The 12,667-nt window shown below is 45.0% G+C and overlaps 1 protein-coding gene and 1 pseudogene across 2 annotated transcripts in view; both read left to right on the top strand.

The window, feature by feature from the left end:
- Window positions 1-12,667, top strand: part of cdk15 (cyclin-dependent kinase 15) — a 37,404-nt gene that overhangs the window by 17,595 nt on the left and 7,142 nt on the right. The gene's annotated exons all lie outside the window — the stretch shown is intronic.
- LOC139028449 (cyclin-dependent kinase 15-like) lies at window positions 3,950-8,943 on the top strand (annotated as a pseudogene).

Below are 12,667 nucleotides of genomic sequence, written 5' to 3'. Positions count from 1 at the left end.
GGTCCAAAGTTGTTTCCAAGTGTTCTACTCCATGTGTTCTATCAAGTTTTTAACCAAGCTGTTCACAACCATTGTGTTCTATCCAGTTTCTCAACCAATGTTCCACCATGTGTTCCAACCAAGTGTTCTAACCAAGTGTTCCAACCATGTGCTCTATCCAAGTGTCTATCCAAGTTTTCTAACCAAAGTTGTTCCAACCATGTGTTCTATCCAAGTGCTCCAACCATGTGTTCTTATCCAAAGTTTCTAACGCACTATTCCAACAATGTTGTTCTCATCCACTGTTCTATCCAAAGTTTTCTAACCAAGTTTTCCAACATGTTTTATCCAGTGTTACTAACCATTTTCTATCCAGTTGTTTTATCCGAGTGTTCCAACCATGTGTTCTATCCTAGTTTCTTACTCCAAGTGTTCTATCCAATGTCCCTATCAAGTGTTGTAACCAAGTGTTCTAGTCCAAGTGTCTTATCCAAGTGTCTTCATCCAAGTGTTTTAACCAAAGTTTTCTAACCAAAGTTGTTTCTATCAAGTGTCTATCCAAGTGTTTATCAAAGTGTTGTAACAAGTTTTTTACACCAAGTGTTTCTATCCAAGTGTTCTATCCAGTGTTCTATCCAAGTGTTCTAAACCAAGTTCTTCTATCCGTGTTCTATCCCAAGATCTATCCATGTGTTCTATCTAGTGTTCTAACCAGTGTTTATTTTCCAAGTGTTCCAACATGTGTTCTATCCAAGTGTTCTATCCTAGTTTCGTAACAGTGTTCTATCCAAGTGTTCCAATCCAAGAGTTCTGTCCTAGTGTTCTAACCGTGTTCTATCCAAGAGTTCATGCTTTTCTGTCTTTTGGTTCCTGGCAGGTTACAAGCAAAGGACAGCTGGGATAATGAGGAGAGTAAAGATACCCATGTGTTATTGTCTGTGACTGGAAACAACTTACGAAATACTATTGTCTTAAGGGTCAGATTCGGACTTGTATTCCATCAAGAGTTTGAGACAGTATAGACGTCTTTGTTTGTTCCCTCTCTGTTTCTCATCTGGCGTCCTCCGTCCCTCCTTGGGAGAGAGAAGACTGAAAGAATAGTCCAACCACTGCCCCTGCGAGAAGCAGTGGGAAGAGGGATTGGAGACGAGCGGGCAGGAGAGAGAGATGCTGTAGACACACACACACTCAGCCCCCGACCACTTCAGACGTTCTCCCGCTGTCACGTTGAAGTTGAGAGGATTTCTTTCCAAGGGCCATTAAGTCCTGTCTCCTCACCCATAGCGGCAAAGAGCACCGAGTGAGATTCTACATTATAATCCTTGAAAAGAAAGTGAGACAAAAATAGCCTTGCCTCCTCTGAGCTGTACATTCAACTTGTTCTGTCCTCTACTACTAAAACGTGTAAATTATACTCTTTAATGGAGCTATATTCCCTTTCTGCTAGCCCGACATGGACCACTCAGCACTCCCAAAAACATCATTAGTGGTGGTACGTGTAACTGCCCTGTGTCCTCCCAAAACCTGACAGAAGTTATGACACTGTACTGCAGTTAAGAACAAATGTTGAAGGGAATTAACCTGTTTTCGGAAATGGGGAAAGTGAACCACAGAGAATAAAAATATGTTAGTGGTTTCTATTGGCAGGTTAATGTGCGACCCTGTGGGAGACTGTTATATCAACCGCTGGCTCTCTCTCTCACGCGCAAATCCTCCTAAGTCCTACAACCTCGCCGCCTCATACAAGGCTGGAATGGATCTGGAGCTAGCTTGTTGTTTAGGCCTCAAACTGGTTTTCGCCACTTCAAGGCTTTCTGGAGGTGATGAGCAAGTGAGCGATGCGGTTGAGAGAAATTGAGGAATTCTATCAATCACTCGCTGTATTATATTCGGAATGCCCCATGCACATATATTGGGATTCGCATTGATAAATCCAACGAGAGGAAGGACAGGGGAGAAGCCTCCGGTGGTGTGTAGAGGAAATGAGACAGAACCCCTTCCCCCTCCACCAAACCGCTTAAATGGAACAGAAATAGAATGTTCATTTCGTATAAAAAACTCAAATTAGATTCCCTCATGAGTTCCTCTCTTTACGACACACAAAACACAGCGCATACCGTGACACCACTCGTCGTCTCTTCTTCAACTTGTGCTGACTTGAATGGACAATGTTGTCATTAGGTTGATTCCATGGTGTTTCTGTTTCCTCTGCTACTGGGATAGGGAGGGGGTCATGGGATTGCTGCTATTGGACCAGACTCATCTAGTCATATGGCTTCAGCGCCAAACCCCACGCACCGAAAACAGGAAAGAAGAGACGAGAGAGGGGGGAGAGAGAAAGTTTCTAGGAAGTGAAGGAGGAAGGAGAGGAAGATGGGAGGATTTGGATGGAGGGTCAGCGGCCATGGCTGGCTTGTGTGTCGAGTTGCTGCTGGTGCTGGTGTTGAGGTCGAAGAAAGATGGAGAAAGAGGAAGGAGAAGGAGGAGGGGGAGGGAGGGAGGAAAGAGGAGGAGAGACATGGAGGAGCCCCCATCTCCAAGAGCAGGAGGGTCGTGTCCTTACCATCTGCTGAAGTAGCAGCTGAGCGTGTGTGTGGTGTCTGCTTCTGCAGCTTGGTTAGGGGAAGGCGGTGCCACTGTGTTATTACTGTTTCAGTGTCGCGTTGACAGCGAACACTGAGTGTCATGATGTCAACGTTGTTCGTGTCTTTAGTCGATGTCCTCTGTCTGTCAGTGTGCCCTGTGCACATACAAATAGGTCGGTGAAACGCTCCTGGGGGGAGTTCGTCTCTCGGAAAAACGCCGCTCTCCGCATTGATAGAGTAACCTTTGTCTCTCGGGGGTAGCCAGGGATGCTTTTCAGCTAGCTTGTGAGATTTTTGTTTTTCATGCCAAAGTTGTAAGCAAAGCTGGTGGGTAATGTATCTAGCATGACTAGCTACAAGATGGCCAGGTTACAATAATAGATGTGTCATCAAACAGCGGGCTGCTTGTCCTCTAGCCTGGAGGGGATGTTGAGCTTCTTCTCATCGCCCACGCCTGTGTCCAACATTCAGAGAATCCACAACACACATTCTTGCGGTGTCTAACAAATGTTATTTGGCGAAGAAGGTGCCGGTCGACAGGAACGAGGGAAAGCATATTCCATTGAAAGCGTAGAACCCTGACGGTGGGCGATGACGTTCCCATGGACATCCACAGGCCCTCTGTATCAGCACAGCTCAACGTTGAAAGTCCCTCTGCCACTGTGACTTTCACACTGAGTAACACCAAACATTAGTGTTTCGGATGTACTTCCCCGTTATCCCCATCGAACAGCCTCATTTGTTGACATGGACTCAACAAGTGTTGAAAAGCGTCCCACAGAGATGCTGGCCCATGTTGACTCTAACGGCTTCCCACAGATTGTTTCAGTTGGCTTGATTATGCTTTCGGTGGGTGGACCATTTGATACACACGAGAACTTGCCAGTTCCGACACTGCGGCCTGGCACCTACTACCATATCCCCGGTCAAAGGCAGTATCAATGATTTTGTCTGCCGATTCACCCTCTGAATGGCACACATACACAATCGTTGTCCAATTGTCTCAAGGATTAGAAATCCTTCTTTAACCTGTCGGTTCCCCCTTCATCTACACTGACCATCCATAAGGGATCAAAGCTTCACATGGCATTCAACACTGGTAGTATATGTTCATGGAAAGAGCAGGTGTTCTTAATGTTTTGAATCTTCAGTGTTCACTGTATCTTTACGTGTTAGCTACAGTTGGGTGATGGAGGGCTAGAAAAACCATTCAACCCATAACAGTCTCCTCTTGTGTCTGGTCTTTCTGTGTCTCTCTCTCTCTCTCTCTCTCGCTCTCCCTATCTCTCTCCCCTCTCTCATTGTCGCCCCATGTGTTAATTTGCATCCACCTCTCTCTCTCCTGTCGTCTCTCTCGTCCTCTCTTCTTAAACCTGGCAGTTGGGATGAGGAGACCCGTCCTACTCCAAGCCCCAGCCTTTGTTCAAACTGGTTTCACCCGCTGCAGGTCCGCAGGCCTGACGGTCCACGAGAGGACGCAGCAACAGTGACCCTATGGGGGACAGAGTGTTTGATCAGGCCTTCCAATGGTGAGCACTGGGAAGGTTAGCGCTGGTCCAATCTGTTATCAAATCAAATCACATTTATGGTCACATACACATTGGGTAGCAGATGTTATTGCAGGGATAGGCAAAATGCCTTGTGCTTCTAGTGTCCGACAGTGCAGCAATATCAACAAGTAATCTAACAATTCCCAACAACTACCTAATACACACACATCTAAGTAAGGGATGAAATAAGAATATGTACATATAAATATATGGATGAGCAATGACTGAGCGGCATAGGCAAGGTGCAATAGATGGCATAAAATACAGTTTATACATATGAGATGAGTATGCAAGATATGTAACATCATTATTAAAGTGGCATATAAAGTGACTAGTGATCCATTTACTAAAGTGGCCAATGATTTTCAATCTGTATTTGGCAGCAGCCTCTGTGTTAGTAATGTCTGTTTAACAGTCTGATGGCCTTGAGATAGAAGCTATTTTTCAGTTCTCGGTCCCCGCTTTGACACACCTGTATGATTACTATGGTGTGTTACAATGACTTTAGGATTTGGCAAGACGTACAAAGAGATCTGGAATGTACCTGCAGTTACCTCACTCTGTCAGTATGAAGATGTACTGTAATGTTTGAGGTCGGCACCTTACCCCACCTAACACACTTGTGTCTGTCCTCACAGAAACAGGCTACAGTTTGGCACAGCTAACTCCTACCTGAACCTGGAGAAGATAGGGGAGGGACATACGCTACAGTCTACAAGGGAATCAGCCGGTCAGTACATCAATCAAATCAATCAATCAATCATTGTCCTCAAGTGCTTATGCAGTAACCCGACCTTGACCCCAAGAGCAAGCCGAGTCAGTTTGGTGCTATAAGCCAGACATTACCACAACTCAACACTGATGAACAGCTCAATAATTACATCACCCACCCTGATTACATCCAATAGGTCAGTGTAGTCGTTCGTATATGACCCATCTTTTACATTATCCTACAAACTAAACCGCTATGTCAGCTGGTATTGATTTGACGGAACCTATTTGTCCCTGTGCTGTTCGTTTGACGAAGGACAAGGTTTTTTTGTGAAGATCTATTGGACGGTTCTACGCTAAGAGCACAGAGCATATAAAGCCTTTCACAGTGGTTTCACTTCATATGGTCAAACAGCACACAGCGAGGCTGCCAGAGGTCACAGATAGAACAGATATTTCACCGGATGTATAGATGTGAAGCATCGGCTTGGCGTTTCCACTCACTACCAAATATGGTAGTGAGAGGAGGCCCAGTGGCCGGCAGTGGGAGAGATGGAACAGAATGTATTTTGGCTGACATTCTGCAAATGTTCTCATCGATTAAACATTTGATCTCAATACAGTTATGGTTCCCAAAAGTATAATCTGTTACGAATAGAGTGGACTAAGTTTTGTAGACTTTACCCTTTGCCGAAGTTATAAAAACTGCATTGTTTAGAAGGAGAATTGAGTTATTTAGTTATTGCACACGCCCACTTCACAGAGTAGGCGTTCCCTAACGGAAATATGCAAATGTATGCAAGAACGTGACAATAGGATCTCGCTGCTTGTGCTTGGCTCTGCCCACCTCCTTGCTCCGCCACTATGACTAATTTGTTCCCATTTGAAACGACAGGCTGGGTCTGTCTTGCTTTAGTTATATAAATCTTTGGTGACGTTATGCTAGTGTTCAGGGCAGAGAGCTTATTAACACATAAAGTCAGTCTCCAGAAGACCAGGCAGAGAGCGTTTATTAACTCAAAAGTCAGACTCCAGAAGACCAGGCAGAGAGCTTTATTAACTCATAAAGAAGTCAGACTCCAGAAGACCAGGCAGAGAGCTTTATTAACTCATAAAGTCAGACTCCAGAAGACCAGGCAGAGAGCTTTATTAACACATAAAGTCAGTCTCCAGAAGACCAGGCAGAGAGCTTTATTAACTCACAGTTAGACTCCAGAAGACCTGGCAGAGAGCTTTATTAACACATAAAGTCAGCTCCAGAAGACCAGGCAGAGAGCTTTATTAACTCATAAAGTCAGACTCCAGAAGACCAGGCAGAGAGCTTTATAACTCATAAAGTCAGACTCCAGAAGACCAGGCAGAGAGCTTTATTAACACATAGAGTCAGACTCCAGAAGACAGGCAGAGAGCTGCCAAAAGCCACAGCTGCACTAGATAAAGTAGTTTTTTCGGTCGGGTAGGAGATGTGATTTGATTGGTTGGCAGCAATGCAGAAATGGAAGGTGAGGTCGTTTGAGTTTTTTATTGACATTTACTGAGGTCATGAATTGTATCTCTCCGTTATAAAATAATAGATGACTGTATTTGCCTATTACTATATTTGCCTGTATCTTCTCACCATAACTGAGCTGCGGGGAGTTCACTTCTCTGTTACTCTCCTCTACTCTGCCCTCAGGATAAACGGGCACCTGGTGGCCTTGAGGTGATCCGTATGAAGACTGAAGAAGGCGTACCATTCACTGCCATCCGAGAGGGTGAGAGCTTTTCCAGGAGGCACATACTGTACATGCAAAACAGGATTGATACTTCTATGTCTCAGAGAACCCCCGGGAGATGAGCTGAAGTGAAGTCATGTTAGCTTTAGCTGTTTAGGAGAATTGCACGTGCTTATCATATTCCATTTCCACTGTGAACAAAGTGAATTAGTATTAGCGCTGTGTCTGTCTGTCCAGCTTCCCTCTGAAAGGCCTGAAACACGCCAACATTGTCCTGCTCCATGACATCATCCACACCAAGAGGCACTCACATTTGTCTTTGAGTACGGTACAAACAGACTTGGCTGAGTATATGAAGCAGCACCCAGGGGGCCTGCATTCCTACAATGCCAGGGTAAGTTCAATATTTCGATAAACAGAACCTCAACAAATACCATACCTTTTCCCTCTCACCCTAAAATCTGTCTCTCTCTCTTTCAATTGTTTGAATTGTTCACATTGACCATACTCTTCCTGCATGTCTGTCTGTTGTCTGTCTTCTGTGTGCCCATCAGATCTTCATGTTCCAGCTGCTGCGGGGTCTGTCCTACATCCACGGTCGGAAGATCCTGCACCGGGACCTCAACCCAGAACCTGCTCATCAGCTACCTGGGGAGCTCAAACTGGCTGACTTCGTAAACCCTAGCTTCATGCCACATTCCGGTCAACCCTAATCCTAGTCTGAATCACAACCCTAATCCTAGCTTCATGTCCAGATCCCAGTTCAACCCTAACCCACAACCCTACCCTAGCCAACCCCTCCACACCTCTGAAGTTCCTGCTAGTCCATTGTCCAACTATCCTCTGAAGAAGCCTATATGTGGGCTTAAAAGTAAGGAGCACTCTTTCTTGAAGTGTACAGTCCCTACCTAACCCACACATGTAACGTTAGCTCCACATGGTAGAACTTGTAATAACTCTCTCTTTCAATGTGTTATTTGGTCACGTATACAGTGGTGTTATGTCTATGTTTATGTGGTATTGTATTCATGTTATAACTATATGGATCCGTCTGTATTCACTAGGGCTGGCCCGGTCCAAGTCCATCCCGTGCCAGACCTATTCGTCTGAGGGGGTGACTCTGTGGTACCGGCTCCTGATGTTCTCCTGGGTTCCACTGATTACTCCACTGCTCTGGACATCTGGTGAGTGGACTGGACATAGTTGGACATATCTGAACAGGGTCTGAACATCCTCCATAACCAACCACCCTGCAGGCAAGGTTGCAATAACGTCATTTCAGTCAGCTTTTTCCCACGGGCAGCCAGATCTGAACCCACCAGCACTGAACCAGAATAACACCAGAATACCACTGTACCACACTGTTCTAGAGTGACATAACTACTTAGACCACTGTGTCATGGTGTTATCTAGACAACTGGGAGCTCGGGGAAAAACCGTGGTCAAATCATGACGTCGGTGATCTTCAGGTCGGAAAGTCAGAGCTCTAGAAAGATGCTTGAGTTTCCGACTTGGAGTTCCGGGTTGGATGACCGTTCAAAAAGATTTCCCTAGTCGAGCTGGGGTTTTTCCGAGTTCCCAGTTGTCTTGAACGCACTGAAGTCGGAGTTTCCTAGTTCCCAGTTCCCAGCTGTTTTGAACGCGCATCAGTGGTGGTGTTAGAGTAGCTGTCATTAGTGTTGCCATTAGTACTCTCCTACAGAGTGAGTTACCTCAGGTTGGCCAGAGAATGTTGCGTGTTCAGAAGAGTTTAACCTCTTGGCCTTGTCTAACGATTTTTGGTGCCATACTGAAAAAACAACGTTTTAGTTAGCTCTCTAAGCACTATTACTTCCGAGTTATAAGCAAAATATTATTCTCACCGAAAAGTTAAGAAGATTCTGTAATGAATTAGCATAAGCTGGTTATATAGTGAATTCAAGTATATCATGTGGTCAGGATGATTTCTTATTTGACCTTCTCCGAAATAGAAGAAGATTGGACCATCATGTTGTTTACAGGACTTTGAATACAGAGAAATTCAGAAGCAGTTGGTAGCTCATGCTTTTACAGCAAATGATAAATGTTGATTGGCCATAACCTAGTATTTGCATATCATGTGTTTTCGGCATTTTACCAAGGTACGTTTTTGAATTCATCCCCTTTTTCTACGCTTATGTTCGCCCTATGATGTACATCTTAGGATACAAAACTACCCTTAGTTTTTACCCAAATTAGTTAACTTATTGTTCCGATTATGAGTACTGGAAGAATGATGAAGTCCCGTCCTCTCTCTTTTTCACTGATTATTTAATGACTCCTCAACCTGTTGTCTTCCAGGGGAGCTGGTTGCATCTTCTTGAGATGCTCCAGGGGACGCCAGCCTTCGCGGTGGCAGACGTCTTTAGCAGCTGCAGAAAATAGGGCTGTGAGTAGGATCCCCCTTTCCTCTTTTCAATGGCATCACCCTCCTACACTCTTGGAAAAGTGTATCTAGAAACTTAACGGGTTCTTCGGCTGTTCCCCTGGAGAACCCTTTGAGAACCTTTTTGGTTCCAGAGAACCTTTTTACCGGCGGGTTCTTCATTGAACCCAAAAGGTCTACCTGGAACCAAAAGAGTTCTACCTGGAACCCTAAAAGTTTTCCTATGGGGACAGACGAAGAACCCCTTTGGAAGCCTTTTTTCAAGAGTGTAGATCCATAAAAACTAGTAGAGATGGCGGTTGATGGCTCACTCTGGACCCTTTCTGTCTGTCTCAGGTGTAGGTCCCGACTGAGGAGCGTGGCCAGGAGTAACGAGCTGCCCAACTTCAGACCAGGTCAGAACTTCTTCTCCTTTCATCCTCCTCCTCCCCTCATGACCATTACAATAATCCAATCATGTGCTGCTGAGAAAATACAGCATTCCCATTGGTCAGAGAAAGGTCAGGGAGGATTAGTTTGGGTAATTACATCTAATCTACACACTTAATAAAGCTCGACATAAACCACAGCAGACTAGACTCGTGGTTTGCTGTGTGGCTCATCCCTAACCACTAGGGGAGAGAAGTCAAGAGATACATTTTTATTGTGGGTTGTATGGGACTGTGGCTTGTCTATGGTACTATTTTGCTTTCCAGACTCGTGGCATTTAAGACGGCTGTGGGAAGAGAGTATTTAGCTCTTTCTAAACACTGTGGTTAGAGTTGACGCAGGCGTGTGGCTGACAAACACACCTGCGAGAGGAGTCCGTGGGAAGGCTATGTGTGGGAGTTAACTCTTTGGTCTGAGAGAGAATGATGCAGGAACGGGAAGACCTTCAAATGGACCTCCAGACTGTGTGGTTTTGGACAGAGCTCTACTCCTCTGACTCGCCTATGCTGATCTCTCACTTTCACCTTGTAAACCATGCTCAACGACACCATACCCAGTGTGTGTCTTGTCAGTCTTTATACTCTTCCATCCAAGCCTGAGATTAAACTCATGCTGAGTTGAACCTGAGTCAGCTGTCTTCCCACTCTTCCAGTAATGGGCTACAAAGGGAGTTCGAGGGTGACATTTTCACAGCTGTGTGTGTGTGTGTGTGTGTGTGTGTGTGTGTGTGTGTGTGTGTGTGTGTGTGTGTGTGTGTGTGTGTGGTGTGTGTGTGTGTGTGTGTTGTGTGTGTGTGTGTGTGTGTGTGTGTGTGTGTGTGTGTGTTGCGCTGCAGCTGCAGAAAATATACTATACTATACTATACTACACAAGTATAGTAAGCAAACAAACATTTGACCAACTGGGGACATTTTGTTAGTCCCCACAAGTTAAAATGCTATTCCTAGGGGGTTTAGGGTTAAGGTTAGAATTAGTGTTAGAGTTAGGAGCTAGGACTAAGGTTAGATTTTGGCATTAGGGTTAGGGGTTAGGGAAAATAGCATTTTGAAGGACTGAATTTTGTGTCCCCACAAGGTTAGTTATACAAGAGTGTATGTGTGTGTGTGTGTGCGTGCGTGCGTGTGTGTGTGTGTGTGTGTGCATGCGTGTGTTGCGCTGCAGCTGCAGAAAATATGGGTTACTCTCTGGCTCTGCTAATTCCTCCCCTACAAGACCCATAGGAATTCAAAACCTCCGACTGTTAAAGTCTTAAAGTTCCTCAGCAAACATTAATAAATAAACATAAGATTCATAAATGCCGAATAAATGCATAGATGAGTCTCCAAACTACACAGTGGGTCCTGTCTGCGCTGCCCCATGCAGTTCAATAAGGGCTCTGACATTGGTTGGGGGTGATAAGATGGGCTAGTAGAAAGGTCTGGCAGTATAAAAGAGAACGTTCTGTATAAAATATGTGTAACGCAAACAGAGCGGTGAGGTTGGGAGATGAGAAGACAGACAAGACAGGCAGATGCTTGTACARATTGGAGTATGTGAGCAGAGTGGAGCTGGAGCGGAGCGAGGAGCAGAGCGTGCCCAATTTGACTGGAGTGTGGAGCGAGATTCTCAAAGGCTGGAGCGTCGGTCTTTTCGCCCGCTCCAATTTCGCTCCGGTAGCGCTCACTTTACGAGCTCAGGGAACGCCCGCCCCTGCATGCGTTTGTAGTCTACTTGTGTGCTGRTATTGCCCCATGCTATGGCTACTGTCACGGAGTTCCCTCAAWATTTTCATAAAGAAACTGATAAAACACACAGGTGCTAAATCAAGGTGACTTACAAAGAGCAAGAGAGGAAGTGCGAGGATTTAGAATCATTGTGGAATCTGAAAAGACACATARCCCAAAAGCATGCTATATGCACATGCTAAAAGAAAGGAAATAGGTGTGTAGATAACTAAGTGTGTCATTGTAGCAAAGTATTTCTAAACTTAAATGTTTTGTTCATTTTCTTTCTATTATCTATACAATAGGCCATAATTGATTTTGGCCCAATAGGCCTGTCATATTCCCACGTTCAAGGAGCTTTTTCCGTTTTCATTTTGTATTTGCCCTAAAAACCCTTAGGCCTACCAATAGAAGAAAAAAAACACAACTCGGCATCTCTGCCCAACCTGGCAAGAATGGCCAAAAGGGTGTTTAGCATCCCCAATTGTTCTGCAATTGTGGAGAGGATTTTCCCCGCTGCTGYCRMGCTCTCCAGGCACCATCGCATGAGCCTGAAACCACAGACTGGCCAAACTCATGMTTCTAAAAAGGTTTTCATRTTTTGTTTAATTTGTATTTCATTCTAAGTCACAGCCTATATGCACAATTTATAGACTATAATGATTTAATAGAACAAAATGTTGTTTAAATGCTGAGCCCTTTATGTCCCTACCAGCCTATTGTGTCGCACTCACAAATGCTTCACAATGTATTTCTTTGTAGGCTATAGCCTTGAAATCATTGAAATAATATAGCCAAAATAATTCATTTTTGTTCCCTCTTAGGCTTCCTGTCTGGGTTCTGACCTATTTAGAGTGTWTATATGCTGTTTAATATGACATTCTTACATTCACCTTTTCATGTTTATTCAAATACTTGGTTTGGTTTTAATACTTAAAAACCAATTGGTTGGTCCAGGTAGTCACAAAAATAGATGGGTGTTGGTTAAATAGTGATTTTAATGAATGGAGCGAATTTGGTGTGGCATTTTTTTTTCTCCCTGTGAGCCCGGAGCGGTTTTTAGCTGAGCAGTATGAAAGCCCATGGAGCGTTAGAGCAGTGTGCAAGCACCACCACACACACACACACAACACACACACACACAACACACACACACACACACACACACACACACACACACACACACAACACACACACCACACACACCACACCACACCACACACACACCACACACACACCACACACACAGGCAAGGGTGAGCCAGACAGCTTTCTCTGCCTTGTGTGGGGGGGGGGCGGCAATCTGGGCATGAAGGATGCTGGACTTAGAACCTCTGTGTCTGACAGCTATAGACTCACATATTGTACCAATTGCTGTGTTTGGGGTGAGAAGAGCTGAATAGGGGAAAACGGCAGTGTGGGGTGGGGGGAAGGTGTGTGTGTGTGGGGCGAGTGCAGGCGTCGTGCGTGTGCACATGCACGTTACTGTGGTGTTTTAGGACACCCATGTTGGTGCCTTGTTGGGCATGACCCTAGGTATCTCCTCCTCTCCCTCCCCCCTCTCCCTCCTGGCTAGCTCCCTACCTGGCCCC

This window comes from Salvelinus sp. IW2-2015, linkage group LG12, assembly GCF_002910315.2.
Source record: "Salvelinus sp. IW2-2015 linkage group LG12, ASM291031v2, whole genome shotgun sequence".
Lineage (NCBI taxonomy): Eukaryota > Metazoa > Chordata > Actinopteri > Salmoniformes > Salmonidae > Salvelinus > Salvelinus sp. IW2-2015.
Note: the sequence above shows the minus strand (reverse complement) of the source record. Positions and strands in the feature narration are given on the sequence as shown.